The sequence below is a fragment of the Falco rusticolus genome, chromosome 1 (genome assembly GCF_015220075.1).
Source record: "Falco rusticolus isolate bFalRus1 chromosome 1, bFalRus1.pri, whole genome shotgun sequence".
Classification (NCBI taxonomy): Eukaryota; Metazoa; Chordata; class Aves; order Falconiformes; family Falconidae; genus Falco; species Falco rusticolus.
In genome coordinates, this window is record NC_051187.1 from 119,446,573 (window position 1) to 119,473,688 (window position 27,116).

Consider the following 27,116-nt stretch of genomic DNA (forward strand, 5'->3'; position numbering starts at 1 on the left):
TTGCCACGCAAACACAATACACTTGACATAAATCCTCTGCTTGCACTACTAATCCAAAAACGCAAGGGAAGAAGTTTAGCTGGTGGAAGGTGTCTGCCTTTTTCTAGAACAACAAAAGGCTGTTGCATAGGCAGAGAAGACAAACCAAAAAGTATCCCAAGGATCAGTTCCATTTCCCTCAGACAAAATACACGATCATTCCCATTCTACATTTGTAGAGTTTAAACATACAAAATGCCACAAAAAATGCATCAAAAACTTTAACACGTACCCGCTATTAGCAATAAACGATGAAAAACGTGTGCACGTGAGGATACATGACATGAAACACACTGAGCCATGCAAACACTGCTCTACGATTTATCCCAATACTGGGAATGGCAGGATGAAGGCTTTTAATCAGGTGGCCTCTAGCAACAGCCCTGTTGCCTGGAAAGTAAACGCGCGTGCAAGTGTTTTTTATAAAGCCATGATACAGCCTGTATCATAAAATGAGCCTTCTTTTTGCATCTCTTTATGTCACAAAACACTTTTACATTCATTCCAGCTCTACACACGTAAAGTTACAAAGGTTTTGATAGTTTCAGTCCTGCTTGTACTTGTAATTTACTTGGTCCATTTACCAACTGACTTCCAGAACACAGAGAAAGGCAGACACAGAAACTTCAGCAAGAACATAAGGATTTCTGAATAAATAATTTCTACAAAAGGAGCATAATAAGCTCTTTGAGATACAAATCAGTATTTTCACGTGGTATGTAGCATGAAGCTATCAACAATAAATCTTAAGAGGGGAAAATAAGTAAACATAAGCAGTTAATTCAACCTCTGTTTTACTCTCTATACTTTCAGCAAGGGAAGAGGGAAACCTTGGATACAGAATGGAAATGTTTGAGGGAGGCATAGCAGTGCTACAAAATAATCATAGAAAAAGCAGGAGAAAAAGCTTGATGCCCCCCCAGTTCCTTCACATTTCACAGCTAAGGAGACTGTAACCACTCAATTCACTCAACTACAATTTGGCCATAGAGCAGAGGCTGGTAGTACGGAGCGATAATTGCTGGGATCTTTTAATGACAAGCTGCCACATAAAACATAGGACAACACAAACTAAAGCATCACATAAACTAACAAGGAAGTACTGAAGATGAGTAGCCAGCCCACTAGGGTGAAAAATAATTGGCAAGATGAAAAGATACTCACATGTACTATGAGCATATGGGAAGGAGAGGTGAGTACAACTGTTGGGGTTTATGGCTTCCTATTGAAAAGACAACATCCTGATACACACTACTGAATTATTGTCTATGATGTGTCACTTGTTTAATGCTGTCTAGTCCAAATTTTGCACCTTCTAGATCCCAAAACAGTTCTAAGCCATCACCTTTAGAGGTAAGGAAAATGTCCCAACTTATGCAAATTCTTTTCCACTGACATTTGGCTCAGAGATTCTTAGGATTTCTAAGCATACTTGTTTTTCTTGAATACAGTACCACAAAAAATGCAGAGGCATTTTGAAGAATTTTCTTCTGTTCATGTTCACACAACTATAACCTCTAAACAAGCCCCTATTCAGCAGTTGAGGCACCCTAAAAGTGTTCAGCACATTATCAGACCAGTTACACACAGTCAGTGACTACTAGATGAGCCCAGGGCAGGCCTTCCACTGACCAGGCTATTTTTACCTAATTTCTAAATAAATAAATAAATAAAAAATACTAGGTTTTATAGTAGTATCCCAAGCCCCTCTGTGACAAACTAACAAACTACTATCCCCCAATGACAATAACCAATCACAGTTTTATAAGGACAGCAAGGAACTGCAAAACTTCAATTACAACACTTTTTTTCCAGCGGAAAAAGCTTTTGCAATTGCAAGTTTTGCAGTTTCTGAGGATAATTTTGGAAATTATGCATAATAAAACAGCAAAACACAAATGTGGACATACTTGCATAAATAAAGGATGTACATACAAAAACAACTAGACATAGTAGAAAGGATGGGAAGTACAAGATTAAACTTAATGAGGAAGTGACCAACTGGGACAGTCTGGTATTATGCTTTGCTTTAGTACTTATAGTGGGGGTCAAGAGAAACATAACCCAGAGATGAGGGACTCAGAATGATGGCTAAAAATGAGTACTAGTCAATTCAGCATGAGAGTGTAGAGAAACACTGACAAGGGAGCAGGCCACCTTCAGATATGTGAACAATATAGTAAGCCAAATTACGCCTCAGAACCACCATACCTTCAGCTGTAGTAATGAAGGTTACTCATACCATGTCTACAGTCACAATTTATGAAGAAAACGCTGTGCAGTCTCTTCTACTGAAGAAAGCATCTGTACCTTACATGACAAATCAGGATTACATGCTGCACCATCACTTGATTTCTTTGCATAAATGCTTAGGAATCTCAGCTAGATTCACTGACATATACAAAATAATTTGTATAACAATAAAGCTGTCCGTTTAACAATAGGGTGCAGATTCAACAATAAACTCAACATAATATTCAACAGAAAACTGATTTATCAACCACTACCAAAGCTACTCAGAACAAAATTTTAATGTAGGTCAAGATCTGCTATTTCTTACTTATTTTTTGAAGTACAAGGGCAAAGAATGGTAATTTTGCATGGCTCCTTTACCAGACAGCTAGCGGTTGCCTAGAGGAACTCTAACATCCCCTATTCATTTTGTCAGAAAGCACCGCTTCTGGATGCTAATTATTCTGGATATAGTCACTGAAAAGGGTGAAAATGAGTAGTTTGGAAGACCTAAAAATGTCACGTTTCTCTCACACTCTGTCAAGAGCTGAAATGGTGGACTCAAGAACCACTCTCCACTAGGTCGGGAAGATCATCAATTCCTATTAAGGCAGCACTTCTTCCTAAAACAAAGGCAGATGAGCTTTGCTATTGAGTTTTGGTGTGGATACGAACCTTTACACAAAGTTTCACCTGGAAGGAAACAGCTTAGGAGCAACATTAAGAAGAAAACCATGCCTGAATTACTGGCCCATTCTGGTCAAGAACAAGTGGATTCTTAAAACAAGTTATTTATTGAAAGAGTCTTAAGCTCCAAATTGTGAAACTGTCTCTGTTTACGTGCTGTGTTGAAGAAAGTCAGACTTGGCACATGTTTCTCATTAACTGTACTAAAGCAGCTCAGTTTCCCTAGAAATCCCCAGTTTCTCCTCTGCAATGGGGTAATCTAGAAGGCCCCTAATTTGGGCTCTTCAGTCTGAAAGGGTAGCACATACATAAGTAGTGCTGAGTGAATGCTGCTGAAATGTCTATGATTATGTGGCATGCTAAAGCAAATTGGCTTTCCTGGCATATACAACATCATTAAAATCTTCAGAATAATGTCTAAAAGCAAGGAAATCTCATAGATATTTGTATAATGCATTTCATACATGAAGCATTCGCACAGCCATCTTAAACATCAGTCAGTGACACCATGTGTTCCAGGAACCCAGTCACTTAACTTGTTTCAAACTGGTCACAGAAAAAGTTAGCCCCTCTGCAACCCAGTAAGCTGTCTATGCCCAAAGTATAGGCCAACATTTGCACATCTGCAAAATAACCCTACAACCTGGACATAAACATTTTTAAAATTTGTTATTACTTCTGAACAGGAAGAAGTAGAATGAGCCAAATACATTACATAGTTTATCTAGTATTCATTGTAACAAAAGTCATATTTAGAAAAGTAGTGCTCTGATTTTCTCATTTTCAGGCAGATTAAATCACTTTTGAACTGTTTGCTTGTTTGTCGAGAACAGCTTTCAAGATGAGGTAATTAAAGGAAACCTATCAATTTAGTATATATTTTAAAGTTAATAATGTTGACATACAGTTCAAATAAAGCTCCAATTTACTACAATCTGTTTTTAGACAAGCCCTCCATTTTAACCTCCAAATGGAAGGAAAACTAAGTGACTTTCCTCATCTCACTTAATAGAGAACATATGTTCAAAGATAATACTGTAGGCTTGTTCTGAGAAGCTGTTCTTCCTCTGACAGAGATGCAGTGAGCTTGCATAGTAACACTGATACATAATGAAAGTACACATTGCCATAAACCTCATGCGCTGCAGAGGTCACTTCAGAAAAAAAGAAAAAAAAAAAAAAAAAAAAAGAGACCATTGGTCAGAGAAGCACATACACATGCATGAACAAAAGCACCCTGGTCACAGGTGAAAAAAGAACCTGGTGTACCTCCTGTCAGCTGGAAGATCAGAACAAAGAGCCACCGCAATCCTAATTTTTTGGGTGGTGGCAGTGAAGGGACAGAAAGAGGATGGAAAGAAAAAAGGGATCTCTACCACCACAAAGCACAAGAAGCAGCCCTGAAAGACAGTTGTTTTAGATCTTCACATTAAAAACTCTCTGGAATAATTTCAGATGGAAATGCTACAGTAATATTGACAGTAACTTTATTTTATAAATAATTTATTTTTGTAACCTGCACAAAGGATGCAATTGTTACTTGCTTCTCCAAGTCTCAACTTTTTAATCTACAGAAGAAGGTTAATTCACCTGCCAAGGCCACTATACTTGATGCTGGAAAAGCCCTTAATAAAACTCACATTCCTTGAATCCCAATCAATTTGCTAGGCCATTCCTACAAACAAGCCAGCCTTTTGCTCATATCTAGAAACATATCAAAGCCACTTCATTCTATTGTGCCACGCCATCACACCACGAAGATGGGGGCCAAGTACGACCACTTACACCCAGCAATAAAAGAAAAACAAGGATCCGTCACCAGACATTAATGCTTAGTTGCAGATATATCCGATCCTACAAAGTCATGCCACATCAAAACTTTCAACATCATACCCACCAAATCAAACAATTACAAGAATCACCGAACAGTTCTTCAGTATGCTTTGGCACACCTCACGTTATAGCCACTTGCCCAAAACCAAGAAAGTATAAGTTGTCTTAGCAGCAAGCAGCGACAAAATGGCACGGTTAGCAAGCGGCCATGTGAGAAAACCTGAAAGCTACATCCTCTGTTCACTCTGTGCAAATCAATCATTCAGCTCACAAGAACACTTTGGAAGTTATATTTTAGATCAGAGGAATCCTGCCCTGAAGGATACAGCTAAGGTAGCCTAAACCTGCCCCTCAAAGTTCAGGATTGGTCCTTGCATCTTCAACTGACTGCCAGCACCAACTGCAGATATCCCAGATCCTGAACACCTGGAACAGGTAAGGGTAAGCAGATCATGACAGAGTCACAGGCTGAACAACGTAATATTCACCCAGCCACACACAACAAGGAAACCCATACACACACACACCCCCCCATCACAAAAGTCTGTACACAGAGATTGTGCAAATAGCTTTTAATGGTAAACAGTGACACTATCCTTAAATGTTGGGATTCTCAGGCATAAATCTACTTCAACGTATAGCTGGGGCCTTGCTTTTACCTTAAGAACAAAATAAAATACTAGCAGAAGCAGTAAGAAGCCATTCTTTGGTAAGTGCTTGATATCGTTCTACTTATCAGGGGATGAGGCATTAGTACGGTAGTGGGCACCGCAGTTCTTTCTCTGCTTGACCAATTCATCAGATTCTGTGATGGAGTTCTGGTAGAGAAGCACTTACTTTTAAAATTTGTTTATTTTTAAAATACCATCATCCATTTCCTTGAACATCATGAACAAGATCCTGAGTTGGAGGGGAGGGGGCAGTTCGTTGTTTCTTTTTGGGTTGTTTTGTTGGGTTTTTTTTCAAACGGAGAGAGTGTCCCAGGCAGTGTTGCTTATGTTGCTGACAGAAGCCCCACCTTAGCACGCAGGCAGCACTGCGGCTAGCTTTAGGAGTGATTATGGGTCAGATTTCAAAAGTAAAGGTGGAAATTCAACCTGCAGTGCCTAAGCCTACACTTATATGCCAAAATACAGACATAAATGTCTAAAGAAATGGTTTAGTTTACAAGACACCAGAGTCTTTGCTAGCCAAGGAACTTCCTAACACGTGCACCCTCAGGTAGACACTTTAAGTGGTTTGATTACCAGAAGTGCTTGTGCAAACCACTTCCATTTAATGCAGTGGTAGCTGATGCAGATCACCACCTAATCAGCCTGAATAGTTACCAGGGGTCTGTTTTTAAATCATGGGGCATTCACTGGAAGAAGTGATTTTCTGCACAGCCTACCAGTGTGAAAAAAAAAACAAACCAGAAAAAGAAAGTGATTTAACTCGACCATGAGAAGTGGTTTTGGTTTTAATTACATTTGGGATAAAAAATAAATAGCACTACAGAGCAAAACACAGCACTTGAGCTTTCCTTGCAAGAAAGAATTAAGTTAACAAAACAGTATCAGGAGAAAAAGCTGTTTCCTCAATAGTTCAGTAATTTAGACTGTCATACAGGCTCAAAACCTTTCTATGCCCAAGATCTGAAGCCCAAGGCCCTGTACTTCTGTTGCTGCTGTTGCCATGCAAGTCCTAAATACTTGTCAAGACACAAAGAACAAACAATAGGTTCACCACTAGGGAACCCTCAGCATGGACACCACAAGAAAGGGGATACTTTAGATGCATTTAACTTGTCTTTGAAACACAGGCCTGAGCCAGAGCCCAGCAGTTCTACAGTATTTATACAAAATCTCTTGCTCCAGTATAGACTTGGTGCTCACTGCAGATCATGTCAAAAGGAGAAAACTTGACCTTATGCCAACCCTTTGCGCAGGGATAACCAAAGCTGCAGTCTATATGAATTGTGCCTACTCAGAACAATTCCTCAGCCACATAAATTTTGATGCTTCAAGTCACAGCATATGACAGACAAGCAATCCTGAGCTCCCTCCGACTAAAACAGAGGTTTAGAAATGAAGCAGGTGAAACACTTCATTCCTAGGTAAACATGTTTTACAGCTTCCTGAAAAGTTACAACCTAAAATGTAGAAACTGGACCACAGAAATGAAAGTGTAATGAATAACAGTCTGCAAAAAAGAACTCATCTGCATATTCCTAAAGCCACTTGCAGTTTTTAAAAAAAGCCTTGCAATACCCTTATGTCATCTTGTATTTTTTTCATGTGCAAGTGTATTACAAAATAATTTGAAATGTAAGGTGGTTTAGTCTCCCTTATTGTTTGGAAATCCTCACAGATCAGTGTACAATGAGTTGCCTTGGCTCAAAAACAAAGCTTGGAATATCAGGTAAGGAGGAAATGAACTGTAGCATCAGAACATATGCAGAAATTTCTCCAGTCAGGATGACTTACTAAAGAATGAATCTGTAAGCCCCAGCTGGTTTGTCACAGACGTTTCTTCAAAAATACAAAATTATGTACCATTAAGCCACAACTCAAAAGCGTTCAACAAACATGAAACCTTGATAAATGTGGAAGTCAGAATAATTTTTAAATTTTGCATAAATGACACAAAAAAAATTGCAAGTCGGCTTGAAATAAAATTGTCATAAAGCACCTTAGGTTTTTATAACTCAAATGACAATTTTAAAGTTATTTTCTCATCTGTTTGGGAGAGATTCTTGTTTTAGCAGAACTGTTCAGAGTCTGTCCCTATAAAACAGATCAGTCTGACATGAGTAGATTTACTCAGCTCAAGGCAAACAAAGTTAGGAGCAAAAGAGAAACTTAGCCAGCTTCAGCTGCCACTGTATGCAAGTTGAAAAGCCATTTATTCTATCGCTCTGTCTTAAAATATTACTCTGAAGTAATATTTTAAGGTTTGTAGAGAATGAAATCCTGGGCACTCAGCAATTTAGCTGTAGATGTTTTTTGTATGAATCCTTGTCTATATCCTACCCGCGACAAAGCGAGCAACAGAAAACACAAAGTGAGCTGTAAGCAAACAATCTGTCTGCAGAAGTCACGTGCAGACAAACTCCATCTCCATTACCAGGAGGACTAAAAAGATCTTTTTGAGTCCTTTGTATTCACAGAGAGGTTCCAGGTCACTCTTAATGCCAGAGTCAAATTTTCTCAGAAGCCAGGGGCTTCCATTTCAGAGCCTGCTCTCCTTAGCAGCTGGCCATGTAGGAAGTCCAGTAGTTTCAGACCATTGTTCAAAATACTGTTTTTACCAAATGGTACAATGTAACTTCAGAAACTGGAAGAGTACATAGAGAACCAAGAAGGCCAATGTTTCACAAAGCATTATTTCCATTGTTTCTGGATACCTGACTGTACCATAATTACTATCTGAATTTTAAATAAATAAGATGCTAAGAATGTTTATTATTGTTTATAATAGTAAAAATTGTGAAATAAAAAAAACCTTTGAAGATCTGGTCCCCAGTGCTTACAGACACATGTTCAAGCTTGCCATATTTTACATCTGGTAGTTAAAATGGAAATTAAGATACTCCAGAAGAGAAATGAAGTAAACATACAGCTGGTATTCAGATCTATTTTTTTTTTTTTAAAGTGCCAGTATAATGAGAAGCAGCACATTTTCCAAATGCTGTTTACAGCTTAGTATCATCACCTTTTAGCTGACCATTAGGAAATACTCAAACACAGTAAAGTTTGCAATACTCTCTTGAAAGCTGATTAATGGTCATTATTAGGAATTATCCATATTATTCATTCCAACACTTGCCAAAAAACTTTACGTTTCCATTTTAAAAACTAAAACCATCAGGAATAAATTATAAACTTTAGCTCAAGTGACCTGATCTTTCATTACTGCACGATACCAAAATGGGCCCGATTCTCCCCATCTGCACATTCTCCTTTCTGCACTGTCTATTAAAGCAAAGCTGCTGGATCAGCCAGCTGCAGGCTCCTCTGACTTAGAGACCTAGCAAAAACTCACTTCCTTTTGGAATGAGTCCCTCTTGCCTTCCTCAATTTAACAGTCCCAATGTAACCGCAAGGTTATTCTCCACCCTCAGATCAAGATTTGGCCCTCTGACATTTTGAGTCATGCTAAGTAGTCCATTTATCTTTAACAAGATTACCCCTTGATTACCTTTTTGGAAGGCAATTGATCAATCAATGCTAATGAACTCATATAGACAAAGGATGTAGTATCCAAATGTATGTATTCGGAATTGAATTTCACATTTACCTTCAAGTTCTTAAATATTTTTAGTAAGGACCCTGTAGAAGTGCATAGCTTATTAGCTGCCAATAGCTTCATTAGAAAATATTAAGCACTTTTATGGTTTCTTCATACCAGTGCCTCAAGTAAAACTGATTTGAAATATGGACAGCAGAATTAGGAAAGACTGATTTCCTACAGCTTTAGCACTCACAACTGGATTCTCCCATGCCTACAAAATCACTATCTGACAGAAGTAATCAGGGCATTCATACCACTGCTGCCACCTACAGACGATCTGTCTGATAACTGATGAGGGTTGAACTGACACTACCACACTTCCCTAATGAGAGCACTGATAGATAGCTGGGTAGGAGAGATGGATTGTGTTTTCATGAAGCTCATAAAAATCGAGTGGAGTAGCTTAAAGATTGATCTGCATTGTCAGCTTTGGTTGAAATTAATATCTTCAAAAGTTGTTAGGGGAGGGACAAACACCAAGTGACTGCACACTTAGTCTCATTCCCTAAAGAAACAAGACTTGGCAATGTTTAGTTTATTATCACATACACACCCTTCAAATCGGCTTAATCTATTAGATGATTATAACATCCCACTGCAACATTTTTCAAAATGTTTAGGAGAAACTTAAAACTTTGTCAAATGAATCTGTCCTAGTAACTCAAGAAATTTTACCAGGCCCTATTTAGCAAAACCAGCCAACTGTTGAATTCCATACTCTAAGGGATTTAATTCCCCTCAATGAGATTACTCAAGACACTGCAGACTGACTAGCCTGCAAATACTTGCAGTTTTGCCCTCAGCTGACAGAAACCTCATAGATTACCACTTGGTTATTATCCTAGGGCAAATCTTACTCCAGGCAGGCAAACTGGCTTTTTCAGATGCCTCAACTTCAAACACCATTAAAAAAATCCAAAAAATACTAAATAATAAAGAAAGCCACAAGTTGTGTAGAAGTGTTACTAGTATGAAAGCAGTGTATGCCTAATTGACCTATGTAAATTGACTTAAATAGACTCTTACTATAACTGGGTGCTGCTGCAGAAAGAATGGTACAAGGTAGACAGTGGTGACACATGACTTAAAAGATCTTTCGCAGGTGCTGAACATAGTTATTCTTAAAGGTAGTAAAATACCCTTTTCTGAAGTTTCTGGTCTCAGTCTCCTCTCTTTAGAATTTGGATGCATCAGTAAGCATTTCTTTCTATCCTAAACCCAGATTCCTCTGGCATGTTGTACTTGGAACCAATACATTCCTGTATCAGTAGTAGCATTCCATTTCTAAAGACCATCCACATCCACTTAGTGCAGTTTTCAATTAATAAACACAAAAATCAAGTACTGAGTCTGAAAAACATCTTTTTTTCATTCCATTTAGGACTCTTAGTTGTACTAGTCCCTTACCTCTTTCTTCTTGTTTTCCTCCTTTTAAACACATTCACGGTATTACTCGGAGCCACAGAAGGCTGCCTTCTCGGCAAGCAGCAAGGCAGCTTTCAGTTCTGCAGAAGGCTGTAAAGCTTGCTGGCAGCAGTGTCCAGTGTCCCCAGGCATCACCTGGAGCCAGACCATCCCCTACCCTGAAGCACAAGGCAGGTTAAGTCCCAGAAAGCCTTTTCACTGTTTCCCTTCCATTTTGAAGTGTGTGACCAGACCCATTTTAGCACATTTCTGAGGGCTGCTTGGGAAGTCTGACATTTACTATGCTCCTGGTGCACTGAGATTTCAATTAGTTTTATTTCCCAGCAGCTAATCTTCTGGCTAACCAGCTTCAGAATCTCAGATAAACTTCACCCAGCCCTGTCCTGAAGAACCTACTTCATGTCTTTGCCATAAAAGTCAGCTTCAGCAGACTACGATTCAAATTTTGTCCTGCTACTGATTGTACTGTAGCCATTTGTGAGTGATATATTTAATGAGGTCAGCATAACTCAGCATAATGTACTCCTAAATATATTTAATATTGATTTCCTCCACTTCACTAGCAAAGTAATGTTGGACAGACTGCCAAAATATTAACTCATTTTCCAGGCTTTTTTTTTTTTTCTTCCTAAGGTTGATTCCAACAGAAAGATTAAGAAAATTTAATCTATCATCTCAAAAACTGTATTCTACATCCAGGTGTTCTACTGTTTCTGCCTCCTGGTATCCTCTGTCACTTTCTTCACACTAGAAAACCTGGCTCTGAGCTCCCTACAGCTATTTGCTTCACCATTAAACTCTCTATTCAGCATTTGCCTTTCCTTTCAGGTGTTGCCAGTGAAGAATCTACTTCTCCTTGGTGGCAAGCCAAATCAGTCCTTATCCAACTGACTGTGAGGACATTTTAAGCTCAGAACTGCTTTCCTCAAATACTTACAGAGTGTTTTTCCCAGGAAACCTTATCATTAATTTCATAGTTTCTGGCTAAAACATGTCAGCTAGCATCTGTTCATAAGCCTGCACAAAACATACTCCCTATTTTATACAGATGGTATTATATTCTTTTTATCAGCCTTTGTACAAGATTACACATTTTCATCAAGTTTCAACAAAATGCTGGAGTAGGTAAACTGACCAATGTATTTCAGCATCTCCCAGACACAACAGCAGCTAACTGAGAAGAACCTTCCCTACAAAACACCCTGATCCACACGTGTCCCTTACAAGCCAGCTTAAGGTTTGCCAAGTTTTCCATAAGGCTACATTAAACAGTACCCCCACCCCCGAAAAAAACCCCACCAAAACCCACATTAAACCCCAAACAACAAACCAACCCGCAAGCATATCTTATTTCTTTCATCCCACAGGGGAACCCCAAAATGGAAAGGGATCACTTGGAAATAGCAATACTAACATGCAGAGTTTTCTTTAAGTATTATCACAAACATTACTTATTTGTGAGTACTGGAGATAACATTCCAAGAATTCTGGAAACCCAGATGATACAAACTAACAGTAATTTCAATTTTGATGCATGTAATGCTTTCTGTACCACTTGGTGTGTTAACATAAAACATAGATTAGAAATAAACAGTCAGTACAACCAAATCAGCTTTCTGAAAAATTCCCTTTTACTTTCTCAAGTATACATCACTAATTACATGTTGAATTATGCATCTAGAATATAAACCATGAGTTTTCTCCCCTTGCTTACGAATTCCAATGTATTTAATTGGTTGCATTGGTAGAGGTTTGTCTGCATAGGATCTATTCTTAATGAGAATGGAATAAGCTTCCAAAGCTCCGCGATAGATTGTTCTGAAAGCACACTGCTTTTCCCCAAATGTCTACCATTAACCTCTTCCCAGCCTCTTCTAACTGCCCTCTCCTTCCATCCTGTAGCTTACTCTTAAATATTTCTAAAATGATGTCCTAGTAAAAAAGCACAGTCTAATACTTCACAGGTGCACTTCGCTCTCTAGGGTAAATGTATCACCCTGTCATCATCATGGTCAACACATTCCTCACAATCACATTATCAGCTGCTTGTGTTTATTTCTGTCCTTATGGGGTGGCTGGGAATGCACAGAACTGCCGTGTGAAAGATTTCCAGGTGCAAGGTTATAGCTTTGCATCTGTTTTGCTTCTCATGAGAGGTTTTTTTCTCCAATCGTTATAGGATTTCCATGTGCTCCTATTATGTTATCACTAGCATATGAGATATACACAGCCTTTTAAAAGTGGACTAAATACTATGCAGAGCAAGCAACACTGGATTACAAGATTAAGGTGATTTTACCAGGGTTTCATTAATATAAACACTTTAAATAAATTAGTCCAGTTGTATACTTCACTAAGATTATGCTAGCCAACACACTCAGCTATCCTTCACTGTCTTTCGGCTTTCAGTTACTCATCTCCAAACCTCCTTTTACCTAAAACCCAAAAGCTATCTCTCTTACAGAACATCAGTGTAAAAGGCAATCATCACTTGGGCAACTCTACATGTGAATTGCCAAATAATTTCTAACACCACTGCCAATTCTAAGTTTAATTTAAGAAAAAAACAAACAAACAACAACACCAAAAAAAAAACCCAACTCATCCCTCCAGAATATTAGTAGCAGTTATGTCCACATCTGGATTTTGCACCTTTATACAAGATGGGAAACAAAAGATCTATTCATTACTGAACTTAAAGGCAGCACATCTGCATTCAAATGTGTATTGCCTCACAAATGTCTGGAAAACTGGAAACGCGCTAGAAACACTTTAATGCTCTCATGGAAGACATGACCTTGCAAGCAGTGATTCTTATTTTCCATAGCTACTAACTGGGTACATTAGGGTTTTTGCTTTGGCTACCAAATTGGTAAGGATTGTCACATGAGTTTTTCTGACTATCTATAAACTTCATTATCTCAGGACACCCCACACCCAGAAGACATCCTTTGGTCCACCCTGTCCGTACAAATGCACAGCTCTTCTACATTTTACTCCAAGGTGTATGTTCCCTGGAAGCTGAGGAGAGTCTGAATCACCCCAAAGCATGTTACTAGCAGTAGATCAATAATATTCTAGATTATAACTGAATAAGGGAGAATGACACTGCAAGTACAAATGCAATCCTAGTTTAAATTTGTTCATATAGTAGGGGCAGTTGTCACTGAAAGTTAAGACTAAAATGTTGGCTTTTTAGAAGAGGAGAAAATGATTCTAAATTAGCAATATAACTCTTATTTTCAGGCCCTGTGTATTTCACTTGTTACAAACAAAAGCGGGATTTTTCCTATCTGAATCTACTTTTAAAGGGTTCCTTCCCATCAATTTCATTAGTATCTCAACAGTACTAGCTGCAGGCTTCCATGGCTAAATAGAGAAATGGAAATTTCATGACAAATTACTAGGCTTTGTGACTGAGCTTTTATAAAACATCACAGTCAGTCCCTTTACTTGTCCCACCTATAACATAGTTTAATATAATTTTCTTCACTCTTCACCACGTTAGATAGGTGAGTATGGTACATTGCCCTTTTTGAACATCTCCAAGTATTTTCATTTTCCAAAATTCATTCAGATACTGAAGTTGAAAAGTGAAGACTCTGAAATTATTTCATAAGCAGACCAGAATTTCTACCACGTATTAGAAAAAACAATCAAATTCTTTTTAAAAGTTACTGTATAGTTAAACTCTCTCCAGGGAATACAGTAAACATGCCTAAGATTTACTTGTAGGTAGCAATCCTTGCATCTCTTGTCACTCAACTAAACAGCACATGCATTTTTAGTAGCTGTTACGTTACAAAACAAGGCTCAATTTGAATTAGATCATGCCAAAATTGGAGTCCAGAAGATTTATACTCTGCCAAATTGCATACAATACTCCTGTTACAGCTAACATACAAGCCAAGTTCCAATGAATACGTTCTTGTAAAATGTTTTTAAATTCCATAACTTCAGCCCTGCTTTGGACTTCAGACTCTGCTAGCGCTCCCTGGCAAATAGCTGTTAAAGTATCAATTGTGCCGCTTTTAGAGCAAACTACATGGTTGTGTTTTCACTACAGTTTAGAGGAAAACTTGTAAGAAGTCACAGCAGAGGAACAGAAAAGATATGCCCAGAGAGGTCTATTTTCTTCCAGGGCTGATACAGCTTGATCAACACTCAGTATCACTGAAGAAGGTATTTTTACAGTAGGATAAAATAGCCAGCAAACCTCAAAAATCATTTAAATGCAACTATTAAAGTTTTAAACTTTGAATTTTAACTACAAAGGAATTTTGAACAGTCCTAACATTCGAATCATTTGAAACAAAAAAGGGACTACATTCTTGAAGGAAATACTGTTAATAATAAAACATATTAACTTAGTTGCAAATTAAGAAAAAACATAAAACATAAAAGTACTGTAAACTTAGTAATAATATCTTCTATGTTCTATTCTATAAAAAGAATATTACAAAAAAGTAGTTGAACATTTACATGCAAAATTGAAATTAACAAGGGATTTTTGAATAGCTTTACAAAGCATGTATAAGTAATACTAAAATCCACTTTTTATCTTCTGTGAATACCAGCCATTAGAGAACAACTTCTTGTAACATACTTACAAACTAAACCTCTTGGAAAACAATTTTGATCATTTTGCCTACATTTCACCATCAGAGTAACGATGCTGAGATCTAACAAGAAGCACAGTAACAGCTGGGTGATACTAGTTTAGTTCTTTTTAAAGAGGTCAGTCACGTAACACATCGCTCTCACAGCGAGAATTTTCCTTTCACACACAATATAATTTACTGCCTTCTGAAGAAAACTGAGACATCACATTGCACAGTTTTGTATCAAACTAACCTACACTAGTCATTCAGGGAAGACTCCTGTTTCTACAATCCGTCCTTTGGAGATCGCATTGAGTAGATCAGGAATTCTGAAAAAGCAACCGAAGACTAAGCCTATCTTCTAGAAAACATTAAACAAAGCTACCCAATACACTAATCATGCAGAGAGAAAAGGAAGGAGAGGTAGCCAAGCTGCCTCTGAAGCCAGCCAGTAACACAGGGACACAGCAGCAGCTGGGCCATTAGGATTTAGATCTTTCTCACCTGTGTTGAGCTGGGAGCACTCTGAGAAAGGCTGTAGGTTTAAGGAAAAGTCTATGATGGGTTAGAAATAGCTTCTAGATAAGGTATCATAAAATAAGGTTGTTCTGTTTGGCTGAGATCAGGTTGTGGTTTAGGGAACAGGCTCCTTGGATTAGTTAGATTGGAAGGGGACAAGTTCTCTGAAATGTGTGATAGGGCTCCCTGACAGATGGTTTGAGCTGGGTTATGAGCTTGCTCTAGGAGTATAAGCTTTTGGGACCCTGGTCTCTGTGGGCCCAAAGCTTAGTGGGAGTTCTGCTGGGTTACAGGAAAAGACATGACGTGGTAAGGGGCATTTCAAAGTGGGATATACCATCAGTTCTCAGGAGCTGAAGGCCTGTGTGCTAGATTTAGAAGTGACAACTAGAAAGGTGTTTCTGCTGGGGAGCAGACCATACCTATGGTAGGTTGGACAGACTCTTTTGGAGGTAAAGGACTAGGTGACGGCAGAAATATTTCATATGGCAAATCAAAACATCCATTGTAACTTTGTTCCAGTCCTCATAGGGAGCATGATCTGGAGGTACTCCAGCTCTTTCTGAGCGGAAATAAGAGGGCTGAAGACACAACCCAGTGCTGTGCTTCTGTACCTGTACTTGCACTATTACCTTTTTATGGAAGCTCTTCTGTTGTCAGGGTGTCCTATTACATTTTCTGTTGCCCCAAATAATGGAAAACTGGTCATATTCTTGGTGATTAATAATCACGTACAACAAATTCAGTCCCAGTCACAGTGGACTACTCCCTACTATATGGGGAAGCAAGTTCCTGAATTAGATACTTCAAGCTAGCTGCTGAAAACACCCTGTTTTTTCCCCCTCCCTTTTCTCTCCCTTCCCCACTCCAGGTACCGGTTTCACTATAGCACCATAAAACTGCCCATCATCAAGTAAGGAGGTTTCAACCACCACAGGGGGGGATCTGAATGCCTGTTCCTGTAAAAATCCATAAAAATCTATATGGCTGTAGTATTGTCATTGCCTGCATACCAGGAGCTGTTTGTAGTTTAACTTACAAAAAACCTTTGTTTCATGAACTATTACTACAAAATCATCGCAAGGTAGCACTGCTATTGCTTTCATTTTGGAAATATTTTGCAGTGCAGACGAATCAGCAATAGAAACCAAAGCCAGTAAGTTCATTCAACATGAAGTTGAAACAAAGAAAGGTAAGTTTACTAACACACCTAGCTGATTCTGAGAGGGCTTGCAGCTCCTTTCTCATCCCAGTGAGCTTAACAGAACTTGTTGAATAAACTATATACGAAGGGTAGTTGATAAAAAATAATATTTAAATTTATTTCCGTCCAGTTTGACTGTAATAATTGCTATAAGGTTTACCTACTATGGACAAAGTTAACTATTTGCTCAGTTACATGGACAAACTTAACTATTTGCTCAGTTACAGGCTTTAAAATTTATTTACAACAGATATCACTATATCTATGTGCTAGCAAAATCATATACACCATATACACGAGGGACAGAAGTGGGTTAGAGACTGGAACACTCTTAAATAACTAAGACTGGTCATTCTAGCTCCCTAGTGAGGTACTCGAGTAAGGCAATGGGAAAGCTCTTGTAGCTGCTGATAGTGAGGTAACTACAATGTAACTAACAAAAACAGTCTTCAGGATTGTCAGTTTGTCATCTGTAAACATTTTTTCACAGAACTTCTTATAATCTTGGAATAAATAAAAACAAGATGTCATTTCTATGGATCAGGTCACGTATGATCATTGCTAAGGTTCTTGCCTATCAAGTGAAAATCAGAAAATGTTTGTAACTCTGCAAATATCAGTTGATGTTATCAGAATTATTTCTGTTATGCTTGACATTGTCTGTAAATAGCGTTTCTATCAATAATTTAAATTCATCATAAATTGGCATAAATTCATAATCACATGTGTATGTAGCCTGATATGGTTCTGTGGCTAATAGATAATTTACACATGCTTGTAAAACTATATTCTCTTAGCCTAGGTAGGAAAGATGTAAAAAATAGAAGGATTCCTAGGACAAGGAAAAAAGGAAAACCAAAGCTTATCCATGTTTTACTGAAAAGAAATAACTGAAGATTTTGTGGGGTACTACAACACAGAGAAGAAGCAGTAATGATTCAGCCCTGTGAATATACAATATCCCTTATTTGGCACAAAACAGCAACAACCAACCTCTGATGCTATGGCCTAGTAGTTAAAGCTAAGAAAAAATCACAGCGCTTCTTCATCCATGATACAGTGCAAAGGGCAAAATAACAGTATATTTTCTAGCCACTTTTCTCAGCATAGAGGAAAATGAGTGTTTCAAGAAAAAATAAAACTATTTACTGAGGAAATAACCATTCTTTCATCTTTTGACTAAATCTTATAGTTGTAAAAAAATAAAACATTACTCCTATAAGAGTTTACCTGGTTTTGGTACCTGTTAAATATTTGAATTATAATAATCTATTTGTGATTTTAAACTCATTCCCATTATGTGGGATGTAAAGAAATAAAATTCCTCATGGCTTTAAATTGAAAATTCATATACTCATACAAAGCACATACTGCTTTGTATTTCATTGAGTATTATTTAGTGTCAGGTTTACACATGCAAATCCAAAGTGTTGAACTGCAATGAAAAACTGTGAGAGCTTAGATTTTTACTACTAATCCATGGAAAAAGACAGTAAAAATTTGATATATAAACAACAGCAACAGGGTGGACAGATGATGGATAGAAGGATTTTCAGATGGATATACAGAAAACAGTATTTTGTTTTTCTGTTGAAGATTGTCAGTGGTTCAGCACTGTACAAAACAAAATGAATACAAAAGAAAAGATTACAGGATGGCTGGGGATTTTTTAGTGTGCAACAGTATGGTAAATTGGATGTACTAGCAATAACAAGCTTGGCAGAAACAGTGTTTTAAGGAATAATTTGAATCAACGTAGATTAGTAATTTGCTTACAGAAGGTGAGAGACCTTCAGAAATATGATACACATGGCCTTTATCAGCACTTACTGATGCTAATTAATGTGTAAAAGTAATCAACATAGGTAACTATCATCAAGAGGTCAACATAAATAGAGCTCAAATAATGCCTGTAAGAAAACCGTAAGAAGTTTGATTTATGAATTCATTTGCAAGTGACATAGATGGTTAGCAGACAGATGCTACAAAGACACAGTACTCAACATTTGAAACATTAAAAGTTTCTTACATATCCTGATCAAGCCACAAGGACATACAGCAGCTGTCAGTCACAATCACAAACTGTCTGATGTTATTTCTTTGGAACTTGGCGGTCCTCTGCACTGATTCACCATTTTTCTTTTTATAAAAGATTATACATTTCTTAATCTAGCTATTTATTTTGAGATAATTACATAATAACTTCTCGGTGATTACAAAGCATTACTTTTACTTTTCCCAGAAATTTTCATTCTTTCGCTAGCAGCTCCAGGAAAATAGTCACTGGAGTCTAGTCAAGGGAATTCAACTTACCTAGTAAAGGCACCTATCACTAGGCATGTAAGCAGTCCTGTTTAAATTAATGAGTTTACCTTTGCAGTAAAAGATAGGCACATGCTACTTGTCTTGTTGAATCAGGATTCTCCTGATGCAAATAAACTAAACTTGGGCTTCCTTACATGTTTTGAAAATCAAATCTGTAAACTCTCATCATCCATCAGTTAATTTACATGCAAAAGAATGACGGTCTCATTATTCCATGCTAAGTGACTAGCTATTTTCTATAGAGTTTTAAACATTTATTTGACTAAGCATATCTACTGGAAGGTGGCAGAAATGAAGACTGCCAAGCCCCATATTTCTACGGGGGGGGACAATTTTTAGATTTCATCTTAGATCTTACATCTTACAGAGAAATTATTGACAGCCCAATTAAATGTATCAAAATACTGTTCTTGGATAAACTGTTATTCATCTGACATCTATATTTACAATTACAGTAGGTATGCTGTAAAGTTACTGCACTTTTTTCCAAAACCTGATGCCTAATTATCTCAGCCACACGTCTTGTCCAGTAAGATAGTTTTATGAACCAGCATAACCCCAACCAATACTTCAACATTTTGATTAATTTTGAAAGAGAAAAAAATAAATGGTTTCTTCATCATCTTTTCACTGTTAAGCAAGCAAACACCCACTTTTTTTAAAAAAAAAAAGCAAAACAATTTTATAGTGAATTGCTTTCACAAAACAAAATAGTATTGTGTGCTACCTGTAAATCTAAGTTAGAAATCTAAGCCTGTCCTGTGTTTAAGCACTTGGTCCAAAAGAAAATACGGCCTTGGGCATATCTGTGCATTTCAGAATCTGTCTATCTTTCATAACTGCAAATGCTTGACTTTAACTATCTCCCAAGTTCCATATGCTTAGTTGTACTATTCTGAGCTAATGCAAGAAAATAGGTTAGTCACCAAGAAAAGAAACCCAATGTAGAACATCCATTTCTAAAAGTTATGACTGATACAAAAAGACTCTCACAACGAAAGGAAGAGAAAATTAGCTGCTACACCTTTTAAAGAAAATCTATTTCTACTAAAATTGTGTATGATACTGAATAGATTGCTGGGAAGGAATCATTGTTGGTCTTTTGGAAGCAGTGAAAAATTTTTTCTTCAGCTTCTATTTTTGTTTAATTATAAAATTTTCTGTCTACCTATTAGAGAAGAGAATTATTCCATGAAGTCAGTACACTTATCTTAGATTGTGGGTAACTTAATTATAATCTTAAGTAGCTACCCAAAGGGCAAAACTCTCACAAAAGTTTGAAAGAGTCTTGCTGTAATAAATGGGAAGAGAGTATGGCTTCACCACTTGCAGAATTGCCCAACACACCAGCCCATGCAGTATGAATTAGAAACTTCTATGCATGAATGACCTGGCAAGGTCTATAGGCAAGAACTGTATGAGCCATGAGTCTGTACAGGACCAGGGGGCAGAATGCTATTAAAGCTACATTTGGAAGGCACAACGTTATTCTAAGAAGTTAGTATTTTCCTGACTACTTAGTATAGAAAAAAGATAGGGATCCTACTCATCTGTCTACAATTTATCTTCTTCATTATAAGCCTTTTATATGGGTTACAAAATAAGTAGCAGATTCCTTCTTGGCATAATTCAGGAAGCTCGGCTTCTGCTGTTAGAATCATAGAAAATTTAATTTAATGCTGAAAATCACCAACATGTCTAAAATGCTGCTTGTTTCAGGCAGTCCATTAAAGATGTTGACAGCTATTATCTGACAGTGAAAATAACAGACTTATAATTAACTAAGCATCCCAGAGTTCAGACTGTTGAGGAAAAATTGAAGACATTTTAATAGAAAAAGCTTCTCCTGAATCTTGAAAAAATCCCAACTCATTTACCAAACAGTAAGATGTCTCAAACACCCACTGGACAGATCCTTACTTTTTGACACCGCACACTAAACAGGATGTTATAAATGCTAATTCTATGTAAGTCTGCACAAACATATGAGAGGAAGACTCCTCTTTTATGAGCAAATGTAACTCCAGCAATGCAGAGTTCCAAGTATCTGATCAGAAAATGTTGACACTGGATTCAATTAACAACACACACAGTAACGCTCCAAGGTTGAGGGGGGTAAACTGTGGGAGGACTTTCAAAAAAACCATCCATGATTCTCTCACAAACTGTCAGAGACAGAAAGTTTTTCACACACCAAAGGAGCTGTAAATCCATTGCTTTTTCCTGGCTGCTCTTAAATTGATGTATGTAGAATGTGGAAGACAACTAAAGATCAAGGCCCTCAGCAGTGGACTCTGTACCTCCAATCAGTCATTGAGATGCGAGTTTTGAGGCAATGGTAGGAAAACTGATACAGCTGTTTTATCGAATTGCTGTTCATGTCTATTTCGAGCCATTGCACAACTCTCAGCTTCCTTCATCTAGGCATTCTGCTTCATCCTTCTAATACTACCCCTTTGAGAAACTCATGCCATACTCTGCAATGACTGTTTAAACATTGCTTATTGACATAAAGTGCCTTGGACCCACAGAAATTCCTGGTGAACACAGGCAGGAGATGGTAGTCTTGAAATAGCTGAAAAGGCTGTGTTTTTACAAAAGGAGCAAGACTTTTAGTAATGCTTTTAGCATTATAGACTTGTAGAACCATATTGCAATGATCCCACATAATTAATAAACTGGGAGATGCACAAGAAATTTACCTTTTCAGAGTGTGGAAGGGCCTGCGACAGGCCCTTCAGACAACCTGAGATGCAGAGACTTGGCCACAAACTGCAAGTCAGCAGAAAAAGGAAGCAGAAGGTAACATGATCATAATTCAGTCAGTCTTTGCTTTCAAAGCAAAATTGAAGAATGAGAGGGAGAAGAATCCTACTACATCCTTACTATATGATAGAGTATGCCTCAGAGAAGTGCGGACACTTCTACAGATGTATTATGCACAATCTCTTTGGTACAGAGATTTCCTTTGCAAGGGAGTGCAGCTCTTCACTGCCTCCTGTGAAATATTATTAGAAGAAATGTCCAGGATACATCATAAAATTTTTCACAGAAGAGCAATCACAATGTGAAAGCACATAGCTTCCTCCGTTGTCAAGTGTTTGTGATTAACAGAGACAACACCAAGCACTGTGTGGTAAAATTAGCTGTAATGAAGAAGTGTATGAAACTGTATCCCTTAGAAATTGATATCTGATATTTTTATTGAAATAAGACATGTCATCTCTAAATTGGCAATTACTTATACTAGTGGCAAAATCATGTCAGACCTGTAAAAGCGAAAAGCCTTGACGTTTGGAATAAGTCCTGTTTTATTCTCATGATGTACAAGTCATACATATAGGCGAGCAAACATTCTGAGATCATATCCGAGAGTGTATCTATAGTTTTTGCCGAAGTTAGGATGACCTTTAATGGTGAGATTTCTGTGGGAATACACAATGCCAAAGCTCTAATGCCACAAAGCCCTGAAGTACACGCTCAAAATCAAATATGAGTTTTCCACAGTGGCATAAATTTATACACATGCTTACATTCAGGTGTGTACTTTACAACTTTGTTGAATATAGGCTTAGATATTATAGCTTATTGAAGATGCTTTTTATTTCAGCAGATCACTAGTAAGAACTTTATCTGAACTGATTCTTTAAACTTTTCTGTATGTGGGATATGCTTGGATAGATAGGTAGGTAGGTAGGTAGGTAGACAGATGGATAAATACATACATACATACAAACATATTTGCCCCACCTTAAGTATGACACATATATGAAATACTGTCCTGTCAAGCTATATCCTGAATTACTTTCTCTTGACTACCATAAAAATATTAATTGAAGCAGAAGATGTTTCAAGAGCAAAACATATGTGTTAAAATCCTATGTAGGAAATATCAGGAAATTATCATCTTTCAATTAAAAATAATGAAATATTAATCTCTGGAGGAGAATGTCAAAATTTAGTGTCTCAAAGAGTATGTATTAATGAAAGCAAACCTACCTAACATAAATTGCCGACCAATTACATGTAACAATAACCTACACAAACAATTTGGTAATTATTGCAGAGAGGACCATTAAAATGAAAGTCTGTACAAACAGTCTGCCTGAAGCATTTCACTGAATCTGCATTTACTGTCTCTTAATTATCTTTGAATAACATCTTTGTTTGCACCTAAAAATGATGTATGTATATCTACAAATATAATTTCATTACTACTTTTGCACTTCCCATATTAGCTACATAGAAAAATGGAAAATCACCATAGAAAACATATGTGGATAGATTAATTTCATTGTACTTGCCGTTAACACCTGTAGGCTAGTTTCTCTGCTGATACAAACAGGTATGGTTCCACTAATTTCAACTGAGGTATGTTTTTTGCCAGCTGAGCAGCTAGCCTTGTTCTTTTGGGTTTGTTTTGTTTCAATAACCAGATGGAGGCAATTAAAAAATACAGATATGAGACTTAGAGAGATTATTAACATTGCATTATAACGTACTTGTGTTTTTAAACTAAACTGCAAAATCAGGCACAAAAATAATTAAGACTTCAGACTTTGAGTTAACTCACTAGATCTGGAAATTGTAATAGACAGCCCTTTCAACATAAATTCCCCTTTCACCTTAGCTCCTTCATATACTGAAGTGTTTCCTACAACCTTTGTTGTCACAGCATAGTTTCCGTTCCTCTCCAGCTGAAGTACCTGTTAACGTCTGAATTGTACTGTGGCTGCATTTCCCTCACAAGATACAAGTTCTGGGATAAAGTAGGAGAAGCTCAAAACTGTTCTCAATAGTGAGGGAGGAACTAATAACTCAAGGAACATGACATTTTTATTAACCACCATGGTCTAAGTTTCTTCAGGAACCAGCTTTAATAATTTGGTTTTACATTGCTCTGAAGGGATTAATATTATTTACTTATAAGCATGGCTTGAAGCAGGACTGCTAACATATCCTGTACTCTTTCATCAGCTCTGCATCCGATTTTGGCTACACATAATTCAGAAGAATCATCACAGAGTGATTTCCCAACTATCTTTGTGCCTCCAAGCACACGCAAGGGAAAACTCTACCAAGCATAAAAAATGGCCTTTAATATCACAGTACACCTTTTGAGATGCTTCCCTAAACTAATTCAGAAAAGCAGATGAGCAATTCTGTCTGTTTGTTCAGAAAAATATAGCAAATTCTACACTGACAAATATAAGAAGATCAAACTGGGACCATCTTCAGTATTAATCACTGCTGTCCATATAGATTTTACCTTTTATTCTCCATGTTTTATTAAATGGTTGATAATAATCCTGACTGTTTGCTGTTGATAGAGAATGGCAGACTTAAGAAAATGCTTAGTTGTAACACTTCTAAATACTGCATTAAGATAGAAAAAAAAATTATTCAAATATAAGTGTTCATAAAGCCAACTGTATCCTGGGCTGCATCAAAAGCAGCGTGGCCACCCGGTGATTCTCCCTCTCTACCCTGCTCTTGTGAGACCCCACCTGGAGTCCTATGTCCAGCTCTGGGGCCCCCAACATAAGAAGGACACAGACCTGTTGGAGCGAGTCCAGAGGAGGCCAGAAAGATGATCAGAGGGCTGGAGCACGTCTCCTGTGTAGACAGGCTGAGAGCTGGGGTTGTTCAGCCTGGAGAAGGCTCTGGGGAGACCTTATAGTGGCTTTCCAGTACCTAAAGGGGCCTTACAAGAAAGATGGGGACAGACTTCTTAGTAGAGCCTGTAGTGATAGGGGAAGGCGTAATGGTTTTAAACTAAAAGAGGGTAGACTGAGATTATATATTAGGAAGAAATTCTTTACTGTGAGGGTGATGAGACACTGGCACAGGTTGCCCAGATCAGCTGTGGGTGCCCCGTCCCTGGCAGTGTTCAGGGCCAGGCTGGATGGAGCTTGGAGCAACCTGGTCTAGTGGGAGGTGTCCCCGTCCATGGCAGGGCGTTGGAACTAGATGATCTTTAAGGTCCCTTCCAGCCCAAACCATTCTATGATTGTATTACTGATCTGTTGTTGATAAGCCTAATCTTATTTAAGTTATATTAATTTCAAAATGCCTTATAGAAATAACTAGTCTTAATTGTACACCAGCATGAAACTCTTACAGAACCTTGTAGCGTATCGTTACTGAACATTTACAGTTATGACAACTAAGTAGAAGCAATATTTCTCCCTATTTTTAATTTGTTTACTTCTATGATTATCAGAAGGATTCATCCCACTGGAGTTCAACAACAGGTTTAAGAATACACACTCTCACCCTCTTTAGGTCTTACAATAAGTGACTGACCTCCCATTGTCACAGTGGGCATTCAAGATTTAAACATAAAGTTCCTTTATGTTTAAGTGACATAATAAAAACTAAAAATATTTCTCATCCAGTTGAGTGTGTTTGGCACTTTGTGTAACTTCACAAGCACAAAATCTAAACATGCATACGTTGTAACAACACAAACAAAACCCCAAACCCATTTGTACCAGTGCAGGACTTCAGTAGCCCCTTTTAAAAATAATCCAGCAAATCTTCCTCTAAGATTTTCACTTGAACAAGGTAACTATATGAGTGAAAGAAAGGGAGTGTAAATGGGACTAAAGCTTGCAGCAAGGATAACTAAAAGAGTACATGCAGAAGACAATAGGGAGATATCAAAATGTTCCTTCATACAAAAGGGAGGAGAAAGTTCTCTTGAGTGAATATCTCTAGCATTAGAAGAAGGAAGTAGCTGGTCTCAGCGAAGAATGAGGAAATCAGCTGTGGCTGATAACCAAACAATTGCCACATTTACATGAGCTCAATGTACTTCAGAGTCACTCTGGTAATTAACTAGTTTGGGTCGCTGCTGATCTGAAAAAGGTTTTCCTTGACACCTGATAAACTATATATATATGGTTTAGAGATTATAATTTTGTTGAATTTCCCACATTAGTTAACCAGAAATGAAAGATACGTTGTCAGGTCAGCAATGATGGCTGGTGACAACTGCTGCATCTCTGTATTTATACTGCAGACACACCCAGAGCAGCCTCCCTTAGGGCTGCAGCCTGACACTGTAGCCAGTACTTTACAAACAAAGGGCATGGCTGCTGCCTGAACAAATCAGTAACAGAGTTCAGAATACCTCATGATGTTACAAATAAATAAATCAATATGCAGTTATCATAACACTGAAGCACTATGTTAATGCCTAACATGGAGAATAGGAAAAAACATAGAAAAATATCATTATAAGCCTTCAGATTTAGTACAGTGACTAATATAGCTAGTTCTATTTCATCTGTGAAACATTTTGAGATGGACATGAAGGTGGAAATATGTTGCTTGGCTTGAGCCACTATGACAGCTTAATACCACCAAACGGGTAAAAGATCCTGCTTTTCTTCCCTCCCTTTCATTCCAAGCCACAGGTCCTTCACAACTAACACTTTCCACTGAGGTCCACTTCACATCCCCATGTGCATGTGTACACACACACACACACATAGAGCTGATTAATCTCATGAATCTGACAGAAGACTGCATATTTTTTTCTGGATCAGCAGGGAGAAATTTCTGTCTTTCAGTAATGATGTCCTACTAGATTATTAATTTAGATTGAGCCGTATAATTTAATTTCATCCCAAGGGTGTACTTACATGAGATACTGACTTCATTGAAATGATCTGGGATAAAAAAAAAAAAACAAAACCCTCCAGAAAGTGGATTTTTAAGTCAGGTCATTTCAGTTATCCAGTTTACAATGTTTCTTAAAAAATATTATATTTGCAGAACTGAGAATGCAGGCAATTTGAACATGTGACTGGAAACAAGCCACCAAGGGAAGGAGACAGAGTTTCTTAAGTTGGCTTCCTTGGGAAAACCAATGTCTGGCAAGCCTGCTCCTTTAGCACCAATGTATTTTCAGACAGTACAGAGTTCAGTTACTTCACTGGTGGTATACCTCAGTACCCATTCCTTATTTTTGA